Source organism: Plectropomus leopardus, chromosome 5, assembly GCF_008729295.1.
Source record: "Plectropomus leopardus isolate mb chromosome 5, YSFRI_Pleo_2.0, whole genome shotgun sequence".
NCBI classification, from domain to species: Eukaryota; Metazoa; Chordata; class Actinopteri; order Perciformes; family Serranidae; genus Plectropomus; species Plectropomus leopardus.
The window spans coordinates 31,344,300-31,359,612 of record NC_056467.1 but is presented as its reverse complement, the minus strand read 5'-3'; the positions used below and the strand labels follow the sequence as shown (position 1 = coordinate 31,359,612).

At 35.4% G+C, this 15,313-nt stretch overlaps 1 long non-coding RNA gene across 1 annotated transcript; it reads right to left on the bottom strand.

Annotated features, from left to right (window-relative positions):
* Window positions 1-2,472: 2,472 nt before the first annotated feature.
* Window positions 2,473-15,032, bottom strand: LOC121942927. Its single transcript, XR_006105835.1, has 4 exons — window positions 14,954-15,032; window positions 13,542-13,630; window positions 9,146-9,214; window positions 2,473-2,680 (listed from the first exon to the last, which is right to left on the bottom strand). It is a non-coding gene; the product is annotated as an uncharacterized LOC121942927 (long non-coding RNA).
* Between the last annotated feature and the right edge of the window lie 281 nt (window positions 15,033-15,313).

Here is a 15,313-nt window from a genome sequence, read left to right as displayed (position 1 = left end):
ATATGCCAGCATAAGAGTTCAGAAGGTTGTATTAACCAAAATGTTGTTACTGTGCTGCCTCTTTGTTGTCAGAACTATATTTTACTTACGGTTTGTAATTTGAAATCGTTTGTCACCAGTCAGCTACTGCATTGTTTCCTGTGGAAAAACCATGAGAATAATGCTGCCTTCATGTGCTCCTTGGAAATATCATACTTCTCAGTTGCTCAGTCATAATTACGACATACATGCATCCAAGTGCTCTGAAGGGAAAAACGCAACAAACATGGACGCTAGAAGTAAAACCATTGTTTTTTGTGGCTGATGCTTTACTAAAAGCAAGTAGCACAGAGCTACTTTGTGCTTCAGCGGCAGAAGGAAGAACCTAGAATACGCAACAGGTATGTAACCGAGTTGTAATTCATTTATAAGCTGAAATAACATAACTGGCTAATATTTGCAAAGCTAGCTAGTTCTGTGTTCCTGTTGTCTCAGTGAATAAGGGCTTAAGGTGTTGAAGAGGTAATCACAACTGAAACTGGCTGCTTTAAAGCGCAAATTAAAAGCGCTAGTGCGTGGCAATAGGTCAAGTTAAGTCACTATAATTAAACTTTAAATACAGAGATCCATAAAGCACTAATAGATGCTATAATGTGCAACTACTAAAAGTAAATGATAACCACTTGGAACGACGTAACGAAATATATCATTTTTCTTACCATCAATTGTTGACACTGTTTCCAAGCTTTCCGCAATTTCTGCTGCCCTGAAACGTCATGCAAATGTCACAACTCAGCAACTTGAGTATCACCTGAAATTTCCTATTTTTTTAAAACATGCTAATGTCCAAGGTGACACCACTCAATTTCAACAATTAATTTCAAAACGATTAACAGTTAAAACATGTAGGTGGTCTTATTGTTTTCATGAAGTAGTTGAAACATTCATAGATAGCCTGGGGGTAAACTTTTTTTTTTTACATCATGGTGAAATAGAGGTAGCTAATATAGGCAGATATGCGCTCGGTTCAGGTCCGCCCCCTCACAACCGTTACATATTCGAATGTTGCGCTCGCGCGTTGCTCACCTGTCGAAGGTCCAGTTTTAACCATCCTGCTAGCTTGTTTATTTGGCTTCTTCCTTCAGTTCTGCGGTCTTCGGGCCCCACAGCGGTGGATAAATCTACATACAGACCACGTTTTTCCACAATACTCACCGTCCGTCATTTTATCCAATTCACGCTCAAACTTATGACTGACGTTGGCCTGACGTCTGTACGGTTAACTGCCAGGTAACGCGAGAGGTAGAGCTGCTTCCTCTTCTTCTTCTTCTTCTTCTTCTTCTTTTTGGACGTATGACGGGTTGCAACCGTTTCCTATGATGCATACCGCCTCCAACTGTACAAAAGAGGGAAGTGTGAGGTTTTGTCCCTGGTCACTTTACAACTTTAGGTAAATAAAGTGGTAGTTAAATGATAATAGGTCTGTAAATCGTTTTTAAAAAATCAGCAAATTATGATATATATTATACTAAAATTTTCCACAATATCTTTCTGTGTGTCTGCACACCACCTCCCACTGTTCTCAGAAAACACACACATACCCATCATACAGCGGCTCTGAGCACTCAACATACTGCTTTTTAATTTATTTATTTTTTAACATTTATTGAGTAACATTGTTTGGCCATTAAAACAAACAAAAGTACAAACAAGACAAAATGCAGATTGAGCATACAACTTGAGGGGCAAACAAAATAAATAAAAACAAAATAAAGTGTAAAATATAATAATAAAATATATAATGGTCAGACGGCTGATAAGAAAAAAATATATGATTTTTTTCGTTAATATGCAAGGTTGTTAAACTCGTCAGTACCTTCTTGAAACGTTTTCATTCATTCATGAAGACAAGGAAAATTGGCCTGGCAGTAATACATCTACACCTATGGATAAGTTTTTCAGCCATAATAACACAGAGCAAAATTATGAAAACATGTTTTTGAGTTATAAATCTATTTAAGTCGGCTCTCCTGGAAAATGACTTAATTTATTACTTTTTTAATTTTTAACGTTGCGATGGTTTGATTCATATTATTATTTAAGAAATCTGCAGTTGACCAAGCATTAGACTTTTGCTATGTTATATAAAAGACATGGAATCATTCAGTCACAATGACAAATGCAGTGTGTTTGCAGTGTGTTGCTGCATTGCTTTATTATTTCATGTTCTCATTTAGAATAATAAAAAATAAATATATACGCTAAAGACAGATCATTTGTGATGCTTAGCTGGACTTATTTTCACATAAAACTGTGTTTATTTCCCAGATTTACTATAATCCTTGTTCAGTTATTGATGCAGCACAGTGATCAGTCACTGTGGCAACTCATAAACAGCAGTGCTAAATGTCAATAAAAACAACACACACATCTGGTTTTGTTGATATTTAATATAAACCAACATAATTTAGCAACTACTTAAGACTTTCAACAGTTCAAAGATCAGTCATTTTTTAAAAAGTGTTGTATAAGTGTTCTGTCGGCGGGTCAGACCATTAACAGCAGTGACCCAGAAGCTTCAGTTATCTTGGGTTTACTTAAAATGTGTCCGACGGCCTCGCTAACCCCTGCAGATGTTTCCCGACAGTCCACTGAGCTGGTGGTCTGTTCCAGAGTGTGAATCCTGCTCTGATTGGTTGGCCTTAAGAAGAAATAAGAAATTGAGCCCTGAAGCATAAAGTCAGCGTACTTCCTGTTAACAGATAGTCCCTGTGGTGGTGACAGATTCCAGTGTGAGTCCAGCTGCGTCAGCACAGACTCTGTGTGAGCAGGGCTGGGATGAGAGACCGGGGACAGAAGGAAGGCTGGGTCTGAGGTCTGGGGACTGATAGAGGACATAAAACTGGGATTAAGAAGTGGGAGCAGATACAGGGCAGTTGGACTGAGGTTGAAATTGGGACTGAGAGTGAGATTGTTGATTGGACCTAGAGTTGAGGTCTGAGATTTAAACTTGGATCTAACCTGGGATGAGACGGTGACTAGGCCTGCAGAACGGAAGTGGAGTTATTGGGATTTTACCTTTTACCTTTTACCTTGCCTTTTAACGAGTATAATTCAACTTCAGATCAGTATAAAATAGGACTTGGAGAGGGTAAGACGTCTGGGAATAAAACCCCTGCCTCACATACATAAAATCAAACAGTGCTGAGCAAACAGTACCTGAAACTAGTTTTTAACCACTAAACAAATTAAGATTAGGTGTATGTCATATTTAGCATATTTCCACCACTTTACTTTGACATCAAACAGCCTTTTCCGACAGGGAACTGAAGCCATTATCTCAAAGCCAACAGACTTGACAAAAACAGTAATTTTACTGAAGACAAAAGGTGCTGGTCGAACCTGCTGCTGTGACTGGTGAATGTGTAAGAAGAAAATATTCCAAATATTGGATACACTTAAACTGATATTGATTTTTTTTTGTTTTTGGTTGGGTCTTTCAAGGTGTCAAAAACATGTTTTGCTGCAGCCCTCCGTCCACAGCAGTACATTGCTTAGTTTCCATGATAATAATTACAGAAATAATTAGTTGGTTGTTATATCAGTTAATTGAAAGAAAAATAATCAACAACTGATCATATCTTTCTTGCACCAATTTCCCGGTGTGTGTGTGTGTGTGGGTGTGTGTGTGTGTGTGTGTTTGTGTGTGTGTGTGTGTGTGTGTGTGTGTTTCCCCACATTATTATGTTTCTTTGCTGATCTGCACTGCAGTGTAATATACATATATATTAGAATTTCAATAGTTAATCATATGTTTACAATTCTATTATTTTGCATTTCAAAACAGTTTTGAAGTCCATATTGACCAGATTGTCTTGATTAGGATTCAAATGACAGCAAAAAAACTGCATGGAACTAGCATAAATTGGGCATGTCCTTAAAAAGGAGATTTGTGGGTACCCACAGAACCCATTTTCACTCAGATATCCTGAGCTCAAAGGTCAAGGGACCCTTGTGAAATGACCATGCTGTTTTTCCATTGCTAAAATTTGGCCTAACTTTGAATCATTACTCAGCCCCTTACTAAGAAACTGGCATGACATGGCTGGTACCACTGGATACCAATATCATCATTGTAGCTTTAAAACTCAGCCCACTACAGCCTCCCAAAAACAGGAATGTCGACTAACAATTAACACAATTTAAAAAAATAAATGCATAAAGTATGGACCATATTTGCATCACGATTTAATGTGCTAACGCTGACACAGATAGGTTAGATATATTAGACAGATAGATATAAAAACAGAAAACAAACTTTGAAAGATCTGTGCTTGATTTGTCTAACTCAGACTGCTGTGGCCTGATATTTGCAACAGTTGAACTCAGAAACTGGACTGTGGATTCTGTCCTCCATCACTTACACCATAATTCCTTTATAAAGGAATAGGAAGGGAGCTCTTTGTGGCCTGTACGGACAGAGAGAACAATTAAAAGGACCGACAAAGCTTTCCATATGAGTTTTGTTTTCAGACACACCTTTCCTTTAAAACACACTCAAACCAAGGGAGAGCTTGGGCGTGCCACTTTTCAAAGGCACCTCATCCAAAGACTTTGTCGATGGAAACACCCAAATTATTGTACGGAAACACTGCTGCTGAGTCACAGCTCCTCTGCCACAAACAGGATCTGACTGAGGGATTTATTCAAACACGATTTCATTTCAACGTATTTTGTTAGAAAAAGTCATGACCCCAGTAACTAATTCATTCACACAATATATATCCTGTTTGTGTGAGCTGAGGGTTCTAAACTCCAGCTAAAAGTCATCACCAGTCCAAATTTTGGACACAGTCTGAGACTGACCAATCAAGGTCTAATGCAGGGTTTCTGCAGATCCTTGAAGTCTTAAAAGGCATTCAGTTCATTCATCAAAAAATAAGGCCTTAATTGGCACAACAATATCTTAAATCAATCTTTCAAAATTAAAAAAAAAAACATTGGTAGGAAGATATGACTCTTTTTTTCGACAGTGAATCTTGAAATCTAAAAAATTGGTAATATCTATTTTTTTTAAATATTTATTTATAATTCAACTTTGCGTAGATCAGGTTAGAACCAACAACACTCACATACATTTACCACATTCAATCAAGTGAATGATCAAGTGAATGATCAATTTTTTTTCAAGGCAAACCAACCGGATGTTTTAACAAACTTAGAAATATATGGAAAACAAATGTTTATTGTTTTCCATATATTTCTAAGTTTTAATATTTTCAGCATTTGAAGTACATCATCTAACTTTTTACCATGACCAAAAAAAATTTCATGTTATATATATAAAAATAAATATTTGGGAAAAAATGTCCCTAACTTTAAGTTTTTGATGTCAGTTCATGTTTTTTTTTTTAGTTTTGGGTGAATTTTGGTCTTTAATTTTACTTTGGCAAGCATTAAAAGATCTTAAAAAGTCTTAAATCTAGCTTGCCTAAAGCTGTAGGAACCCTGGTCTCATATAATTCTGTAGAAACTTCCAGCAGCCCTTTTTGTAAGTGAGAACTGAACCTGTAATATTTCCCCGCAGGAGGAACCCCCCAGGATGTTTTACCTCTGCAGCACTGCAACCTTTGTTTATGAGCAGAGGGTTAAGCAGGAATGTCTGCAGGCTGGACCAGTGTAAACCAGTGTAAACCAGTGTAAACCAGTGGGCACGGACGAGAGCGTCCAAACTAAACAGCGTCAGCTCGAGAAAACAAACAGCCTCCATCATCTGCAAGTGACACGGGCAAAAATCTCATCCTGCTCACTGTTTACAAACTAAATGTCCTTTCAGACTGAGCTCCAGCTATTCGCTGATCAGTGAGTCTGCTTTGGTTTATTTTCTGTTCAGAATGATCTAATCACTAGACCAATAACCAGGCTTATTTTCAGCAAGTGATATAATTATATTGGTTGGCCCACGAAGCTTCACAGTCTCACAGTCCCACAGTACATTTGTTGTCTTCTTATTCTGTGGCGTTCAGCCCGGCACTTCCCGTCGTCAGTGTTCAGCAATTTCAACCCTCGGAATTTGTAGGGTGGGAAGTTTGCCTTTCCTTTCTTCCTAAAATGTATTGACAGTAATTTGTGAATGGAAACACTCAGTTTTATTGCCAATACAAATTTGACCTCATAGGACGTAAAATTAATGCTGATTAAAGAGATGTAAAACAAAGATAGGAATGCAAAAATGCCAAGAAGGGAGGCTTTAGTGAAAAAACATGTATATTCTAAATTTACAATTGAAGGAGATTAACATTTAACACATTCATCCCTGCTGTCTCTCAGCTCCTTAAAGGACAAAATGTGTATTTTGTTTATTTCTGTGAAGAACCAATAAGAAGGAAGTTTCTCACAGTACCCAGACTGGACCGATGCTGAACAAACAAACTGGTGTGGTAAAAGAATATCATCTACGTGACCGTCATGTTTACCTTCCCTCCACAAGATGGATTTATGTAAGGGCTTTACAGGAGTCATGTTTCAGCAGACTGATGATTTTAAACTGATTACATGTTTGACTGAACAAAATGTTCCGCTTTAATTAGAACTTTATACTGAGGGAGAGAAGTAGGGTTGTAAAATAATTTACCAAATTTACAAAATGGAATATGAACACTCACAAAAATGAGGTGTTCAGGTTAGACATGCAAATTACAGTTTGGTTTACCAAGCTATGATTTAACCCCTTGAAACCTGATCAAATTAGCTTGATTTCTTTCAAAAACATGGGAAAAGCACAATGAGCAACTTACCACTTAACTTGGCCAAAAAATAACAAGAAATTAGTCAAAAGTGAAAAGAAAATTACCTGAAAATAAAAATAAAAACAAAAAATAAAAATAAAAACAACAAGAAAATGACCTCAAGACAGTGGTTAAAAAAATTATTTGTCTTGTAACATAATTTTAAACATATAATTAAGAGATGTCCTTTTTTTGCAGTTTGCGGGACATTCCTTGCCAAGTTGTTCATCATGTTTTTTCCCATGTTTTTAAACAAAGTCAAACCTTTTTTTTTTCTTTTTTCTGGTTTTAGAGGTTCAAATTCCATTAAAAGGCATGTGAATGCAGAACAAGAAAAACTGTTGGCAATCCAGGTGTTAAAGGGTTCAAATGACTCTGTCTGCTCTGTAATGATCCCTCTGCAGCACTTTTCACTCTCTCAAAACTTAATGTTTCAGGCCAAGACAAGTGATGGGATTAACTGCACGAGTGACATGTTCTAACGAAAACAACTAAAAGTTCAGGCTTTGCTTTGGTTATTCTCAGGAAAACACACTAATGGAAAAAAACACCAACATGTTTATTTTGGGGATTTTTTTGAGTTAAACTTTCTTGGTTCTTGCACATGAAGCAGTATTGCTCTCACTGGTGCAGTTTAGAAAAATAATGCACTGAAAGTTAGACAAGAGCGCCATCCAGTGTTTGCAGAGCATAGTTAGGACGTCACCTTAAATCACCATTTAGAGAAGGTAATGAGCAACTTACGAGAAATTACCCAATAATTTGCAAGAAATTAGCAAAAACATTTTAAAAAGATTACAACAAACAAACAAGTAAAGGTTTTTTGGGGGGGGGGGGGGGGTAATTTTCTAATAATTCTTTCTCTCTCTCTTCTCTTCTCTTTTTCAGGTCATTTTCTTGACACTTTTTGCTAATTCATTTCAATTTGTGGGAAATGACAGGAGTCACACAGCAACTACCTCACATACACGACCTCATAACTGTACCAGACAGTTAACTATTCCGTTTGCACATGCACAATTGCACTGTTCGAATTTGCACTGTACTGTTTTATTTTCTTCTATTGTAAATTTTTAAATTTCTATTTCATATTTCTTTTATATTTGCTAAACATTAGGCATTCTGTGGACAGCAAAGTAAGAATTTCATTGTACAGGGAAACATGTTTCCATACTGTGCATATGACAATAAACACTTTGAATCTTGAATGAATCTTGAATTCATTAAACCAAGCAATTTCCTCAGTATTAAAAGATTTTAATGTAATTGAAAGGTGTCTGAACACAGCACAATAAAACGGATTTCTATCCCGGTTTCAAAGGGTTATCTTAATGTGCAGTCAGTTCCATGTGAAAGTCATCCAGAGGACACACAGTTTAAGCTGTAGCACAGGTAGATGGAGCATTAGTATCTGTCCTGCATTGACACTATAATGTCATTTGTGATCAATAGTAACTCTTCTGACGTATAGAGTTGTTTGTATTGCAATGGCAATATTTCAATTATAACAGTGGGGCTGGCCAATATATTGATTTATATATTGATAATGTGATATGATTCTAGATATTGTCTTTGGTTTTGGATATTGTAAAGTGTTGTCTTTTCCTGGTTTTTTGGGCTTTGTTAGATAACATTTAATGATTTTACCAGTATATTTTATTTGTCTTCTCAGTCATTATATCCACAATAGGGATGATGATGATGATGATTGTTATTATTATTATTTATTTTATTTTTTACAAAAATCTCATGGTATAAATAATTTGGGAAAGCACCAATATTAAATCCTACAACGTCATCACAATATTGATGTTGAGGTAAGCTATTTGGTCAAATATATTTGATTTTCTCCATTTAGTCCAGCCCTTTTTGACAGTATGTGTAGTACAGTCTTGATAAAGAATAACTATTGCTTTTAAATATTATAGTTAAACCGGTTGGTGAACAGATCACATATTATAGATACTTTTCAAAACACATGAAAATACTGAGTTAGTATTTAATATATTATATCTATGAATATGTATGCTGTATACTGTTGTTTTTCTTATTGTGTTGCCTGTTTGAAGTTTAAAGAAAAATAATTGGAATAAATGATACTGTATAAAGGATGACCACAGTTACTTCACACAATGCATCATACACTTACAACCATGCATAGATTTGAAAGGCCATCAAAACAACAATATACAATACTCAAATTAGACAACCAAAGAACCCCCAAAGCTTCAGCCAATTTTTGTTTTATTTAGTTCTATATTGTGCAGTCTGACTGCTATACAGGCAATCATAATAAGTATGTTTTTTTTAGAGTATAATCACATGGAAAAAACAAACAAACAAACAAACAAACAAACAAACAAAAGTGTTTTTGTTACCTTAGAATATCTATATAGGGAATGGGTCCTTGTCCATGGAGTCCCCCATAATGCACCGCCATATTCTGGCTGGAGATAAGATACAAGATATAAGATATAAGATATGATAATCCTGTCCCACAAGGGAAAATTTGCATTATTACAGCAGCAAAGGAATTTCAAAGCAAGATATGTACTGATTAAATAAAGCAAAAAGAACAATATAAACTGTATAAACGAGATGCAAGACTCAATGGTTACAAAAAATATTTACATCAATTGCACATGGATGATTGCACGTTGTGATAAATTGCACATTATGATAGTAAAATTGCACACTGTGACTTTGACACAGATTACACAGATTTAAGTTCATTGTGGTGTGTGGAAGCAGTGCTGGATCTACAGTCTACATAAGGCCGTTAATGTTATTATGTTTTCGCATCACTGTAGTTTGCAGCCCCTCTGTGACAAACAGCATAAAAAAACAACACTGTAAAATGAAACTGTCTTATTAAGTGTTTTTACTTGTTTTATTAACTTTTTTTTTATTTTTAATTTTTTTTGGAGAGGAGGAGTTCAGCTCCTCATATAAAAAAAAAAATTAAAAAGAATTCCTGAACAATGAACACTGAGGGAATTTACCAGGAGAAGTTTCAGCTGGTTGCGATCTGCAATCTTCACCACTGGATGCCACTAAATCACCCTAAATCTTACACACTGCTCCTTCAGGTGCAACTCAGCTGCAAGCACTTAGATAACAGTTAGATTTTACTTGTTTTGACAAGTAGATATCACATACAGTAGGAGTAAACTGCATATTTACACTGACTGTACCCTGAATTTACAGGCAGGAGTTACTGCTGCTGACTGCTAACACAAACTAGGCTGTTTGTCATCTGCACACTGGGAATTTGTGTCTTTTTCCGATACCGTCTTTGCAAATCTCATTGCTATATAAAGACATTTATGTTTCCATCTACAGCCAATTCTCTGATGGATTTCCAAGATGCTGTACAGCTGAGGCTGCTGAGAGAGTTGTGATGCAACTAGAAAGCCTCTATTGAAATTTGATCTCGAAAGCCGCTCTAACATCTCCACCTAATGCAACAGGTCTGATTTCAGTGTCACCAAACAAAGGGAACCATATCATAAAAACACAGAGACACTCTTGACCAGATGTGAGTCAGTCTGTGCACATCAATCTGCTGCAGCAGAACACTGACTGCGATGGCAGCTGGCCAGATACATGAGCTCCCCCTCTTCATCATCTGCTCTCAGGAGACGAGGTGGAAAAGACTGCATTTTTAATATGGAAATGTGTCCTATTCTTTTTCATTGTGAAATAACAGCTGTTTTGCTGCTTGGCTGCCTACCACTATGAATCGAATAAAACAACTCAAAACCTTTGTTGTCACAGTTTCTCTTCTGTGCATGTTCATCATTAGGTGTTTGCAAGAAGAATAAATTATTATTTGGAGGTTGAAAGCCCAAATTTAGAGGCAGGGGCTTGTTGTATTCCTCTGTTCCTCTGATTTTCCAACCTCATTATCTCTCTTTCCCACTATCTCTCTCTGTCTCTCCCACACACACACTGAAATACTACAATTATGTTTAAGACAACAAAAGACACCAGAGGGGCCAAATTATTGCAAGCTTCAATCAGTGATCATTAAAACATTACAATAACAGTTTATGAGATCAGCGGTGAGAGTGCAGATCTGTGGAAACTCAAGAGGGATCATGAACAGAGACGACCACCTCTCTCAAACATGTGCAGAAATGCACACAGCCATATTTTAAAGGCAGTGTGCAGAGAGCACTGCAGATTTATGCAAAAGCTCATAAAACTCCTCCAGAGGTGGTGGAATGATGGGTTTTCACTGAGCCACCTCACCATCTGTCCAAAATTACAATAACACACGCACATACGCACACATTTCAACAGCAGTTTGTCTATTCAGTGTTCAGTGTTGTGTTTATTATTCAGTTACCTGGACACTGTTTACAGGAAGAAATGTTGCTGTTTAATTATTTGAAGTGTAGATTTTTACCTTTACACAGTGAAATCCCCTCACCTCCATTACACTGCAACTTAACTTCTGCACAACTGTACAATTCCCACATTGCACCTTTTGCACATATACATTTTGTGTTCTTTATATTCTATTTTTTACTTCATATTTCTTCTATATTTTTTATTTATGTTATTCTTTTTAAAGTTACTATTTTTATTCTTCCTTCATGTTAATTGTTTTGTGCTAAAACATCAAGCCAAATTCCTTGTCTGTGTAAATGCACTTGTAATTCTGATTCTGATTATTGCTATGGCCATAACAGAGATTTCAGAGATAGAGATCCAGAAACCTCCAGACATCAACTCAAAACCCTAAATACTTCTAGTAGTGAGTTAGAAACTTTTTTAATGCATTACTTACATTTTCATCTAAAAAAATGCACTCAGTAGAGTGAAGATCTAGACCAGCAAGCTAGGGAAAAATATCCAGAAAACTATATTTATAATGATCATAATTAGTCAGTGGAAGCATTTTTTAAAAGTAATTTCCTTGTTTGTTTTTACTTTCCTTTTTTTTTTCTTTTTGTTTTTACATTTACTTATTTTCTTGCTAATTTTTGGGTAATTTCTTCAAGCTGCTCATTGCCTTCTTCCCATATTTCTGCAAGAAATCAAGCACTTGCTCAAATTTTAAAGGGTTTAACACAGAATCATTTGCACCTTTGAGGGACTGACTGATGAAGAATGTACTGATAAATACTCCTCTTGATAAAATGCCTGAAGTCAAGAATCAGGAGGGTTTTCTCTTAAAGACAGCTGGCACGCTGCTTTGCTACAGTAGTTTCTCGAAAATACATTTGGGCTGATTTGTTAGAGTAATTGATTCTTAACTACCACACAGTTCTGATCCAGTTTTCTTTGTTGCAGTGAGGTCATGTTGGTTTCAGTCATAAATCTCCGTGTGGACACGAGTGAGGTCAGCAACTACAAAAACAAAGAGGAACACATCTGTCTCTTTCCAATCTCACAGAGTGGCCTTCCTGCATTGATTTCTCTATTGATTTCTGAGATAAAAGTGAAAGAGTGCCAGGTGGGAGGACAATTATGCAAAAGGGGACGCTGGAGGGGACAGACTGGACTATGAAGAAAAGTCCTTCAATGACACTGATGGGAAAGCCTGACCAGTGAGCTTCAAGTTATATCGCTTAAGGTATAGTACATTTTAAATATTGATGTTTTAACCCTTTGAAACCTGAAGCAACATCACTTTTCTTGTGCTGCTTTCAGACACCTCTTGCAAGTATTTAAACTTCAAACAACTCCTTTCAAAAACAAAAAACACAGGAAAAAAGTTATTGAGCAACTTGATATGAAATGACACACAAATTGCAAGAAATTAGTAGATTCAAGTTATTGTTAAAATGCTCAGGGAAAATGTCTAGGGAAAGAAAAGAAAAAGGCTTGAGAAAAACTATATTTATGGCTATTTATCAGAATTACATATTTCAAATTATGTTACAGAATCATTATTATGCTAAAAAATTAATTATGCTTAAAAATTATAAAAATTAAATAAAAATTATGCTTTTTTAACTTTTTTTTTTTTTTTTACTAATTTCTTGCTTTTTAAGGAGTTGTGTATATTCTTTTGTTGCTCATTGCCTTCATGCCATGTTTTTTTTATTTAAAGGAATCAAGCCAAGTTTCTCAGGTTTCAAAGGGTTAGTTGTTGAACATGCATTTGTTTAATCCTTTAAAATGGATCAACACCACTTTTCTTGTGCTGCATTCAGACGCCTCCACAAACCTTCAAACTGCACAAATTGGTTTGTTTAAAAAAAAAAAAAAAACATTTATGATGAGCAACATGGTGATATATGCTCCACAAAATGCAGGAAATTTGTAGATTTGGAAATAATAAAAAAAAAGATGCTTGTGAAAAATGTCCAAAAAAAATTATTTAAAATAAGTATAAATATATAATTAAAATTATTCTACAGAATTGTTGTTGTTGTTGATGATGTTTTTACTCTTTTGTATGCTAATTTTTAGTTAATTTTCTTGTGCTTTTTGCAATTATTTGCCAATTTGTTTTGTTTTAAGAAAAACAAAAACAAGCCAATTTGTTCAAGTTTCAACAATGGCTTAATGGGTGGTACAAGATGTAAGATTCAGGGCCATCTCCCAAATAAATATATACTACATAAATATAATTATATAAGTCATATTATATCATTAATAAGCATGTTTGTTTAGTGTATACTTTTATTTATTTGATTTAAAAGGTCCAGTGTGTAGGATTTAGAGGGATATATTGGCAGAAATGGAATATAATTCAATAAGCATGTTTTCTTAAGTGTTTAATCACCTGAAAATAAGAATCATTGTGTTTTTTGTTACCTTAGAATGAACCTTTTATATTTATATTGGGAGCGGGTCCTCGACCACACAGTCTGTGATGTATGTGGGACTCACAAGGCCAGCCTGACCTGCACAAAGACATGAGGACATAAGTTTGAATTGAATGTCTAAAGCAGAGCCAAACCAACACTTGGACATAGCTGATATTATCAGCTGATTTTATCTTTTCTCAGCATGAATGTCTATCTTCAACCTTTTAAGACTTGGATCGAAATAAGTTTTCCTGTGCTGCATTCAGACGCCTTTCACAAGCATTCAAACCTCTGAAAAACTGGTTTGATTTATTTCAAAAACATGGGGAAAAACTTAAATAGCAACTTGGCAAGATATGTCCCATAAATTGCAAAAAATGGTAAAAGGTCACAAGCAAATGACCTGACAGTTACCTGGGAGAGATTGTTCGATATTATCCAAAAAATATGAAAATTTGCCCAAAAAAAACTACATTAATGACTCTAATAAAGTATTTATTCAAAATGATGTCACAGAAAAAATATAAATATATATAATTTTTTGTGTGTCAATTTTCAGGTAGTTTTCTCGTAAGTTTTCACTAATGTCTTGGACATTTTTGGGCCATTTTTTGGTAAGCTGCTTGATGTCTTATTTCTATGTTTTTTACAGAAATCAAGCCAAGCTGGTTGGGTTTCAAAGGGTTAAGAAATTGCAGCACAGATATACCATACAAACACTTGAGGTAACTTAGGAACAGTGTTGTAAGAACTATAGTTAGTCCACTAGAGAGCACTGACATATTTGTTTTTGGGAAAATGTTCTACATAGTATTAGCTTCTAGGAGAGCAGAAAATGCGGGGTGATGAATTTATGTGAGGCGGGAGAGGAGAAGGCTGTTGCAGGATAGGAGAATTATCCAACACCACTAAGGACGTCCATGGCTGCATCCAACACCTGTTTCAGGCATCAGCACATTTCCAGCAGCACCACGTTGCCCAGGAAAGTCTGGGAAATACAAACAACTCTTGGAACTCAACTGCCATGTCTCTTACTTACACTGACTATGTTAACATACATACATACATACATACATACATACATACATACATAAAGAAATGTTTCTTTTTCAGTTTATTCATTTTCATATTTATTTGCTTATATATTTATGTACTATTTTCCACTTTACATATTCATTTAGTCATTTTTAAATGTATTCATTTACTTGTGTAATTATTTCTGTATTTATTTACAAAAATATTAACCTCTCTTTTTTCTTTTCCTCCTACATTTCCACGCTGTCCTGTCTAAATGAGAATGACTATTTAACCCTGAATTTTTTATCCTAGTGCCTTGTAAAACATATGAAATCCTGAATTAACTTTTCCAATAGTCATTTTCAGAAAAAATAAAAGTACAAATGTAGTAAGAAAATGTACCTGCAAATTGCTCTTTATCAAAAATGTCCAGAGGCTGGATTAAACTTTTGGTGAACTCCCCTGTAGCCACTCTCACGCCACGCTTCCTTTGTTAGTTTTCCCCACTTCCTGTAGCTCACAGGTGTGTCTCATTTTCTCCTCACTTTCTCCTCTTCTTCCTTTCCTGTCAAGCTTGAAAATCCCATAAGTCCCATATTTCTTTCTTTAACCACTTTCAATTTTTAGAATTTATTTTGAATATGTAAAAAAATATATATATATATTTACAGACAATGAAACGCATAAAGTGAAAGAAATGGTAAAAAACACATGATGACTTGGTTTAAATATTCACAAAGGAGTAAGAAGTAAAAAGTTATT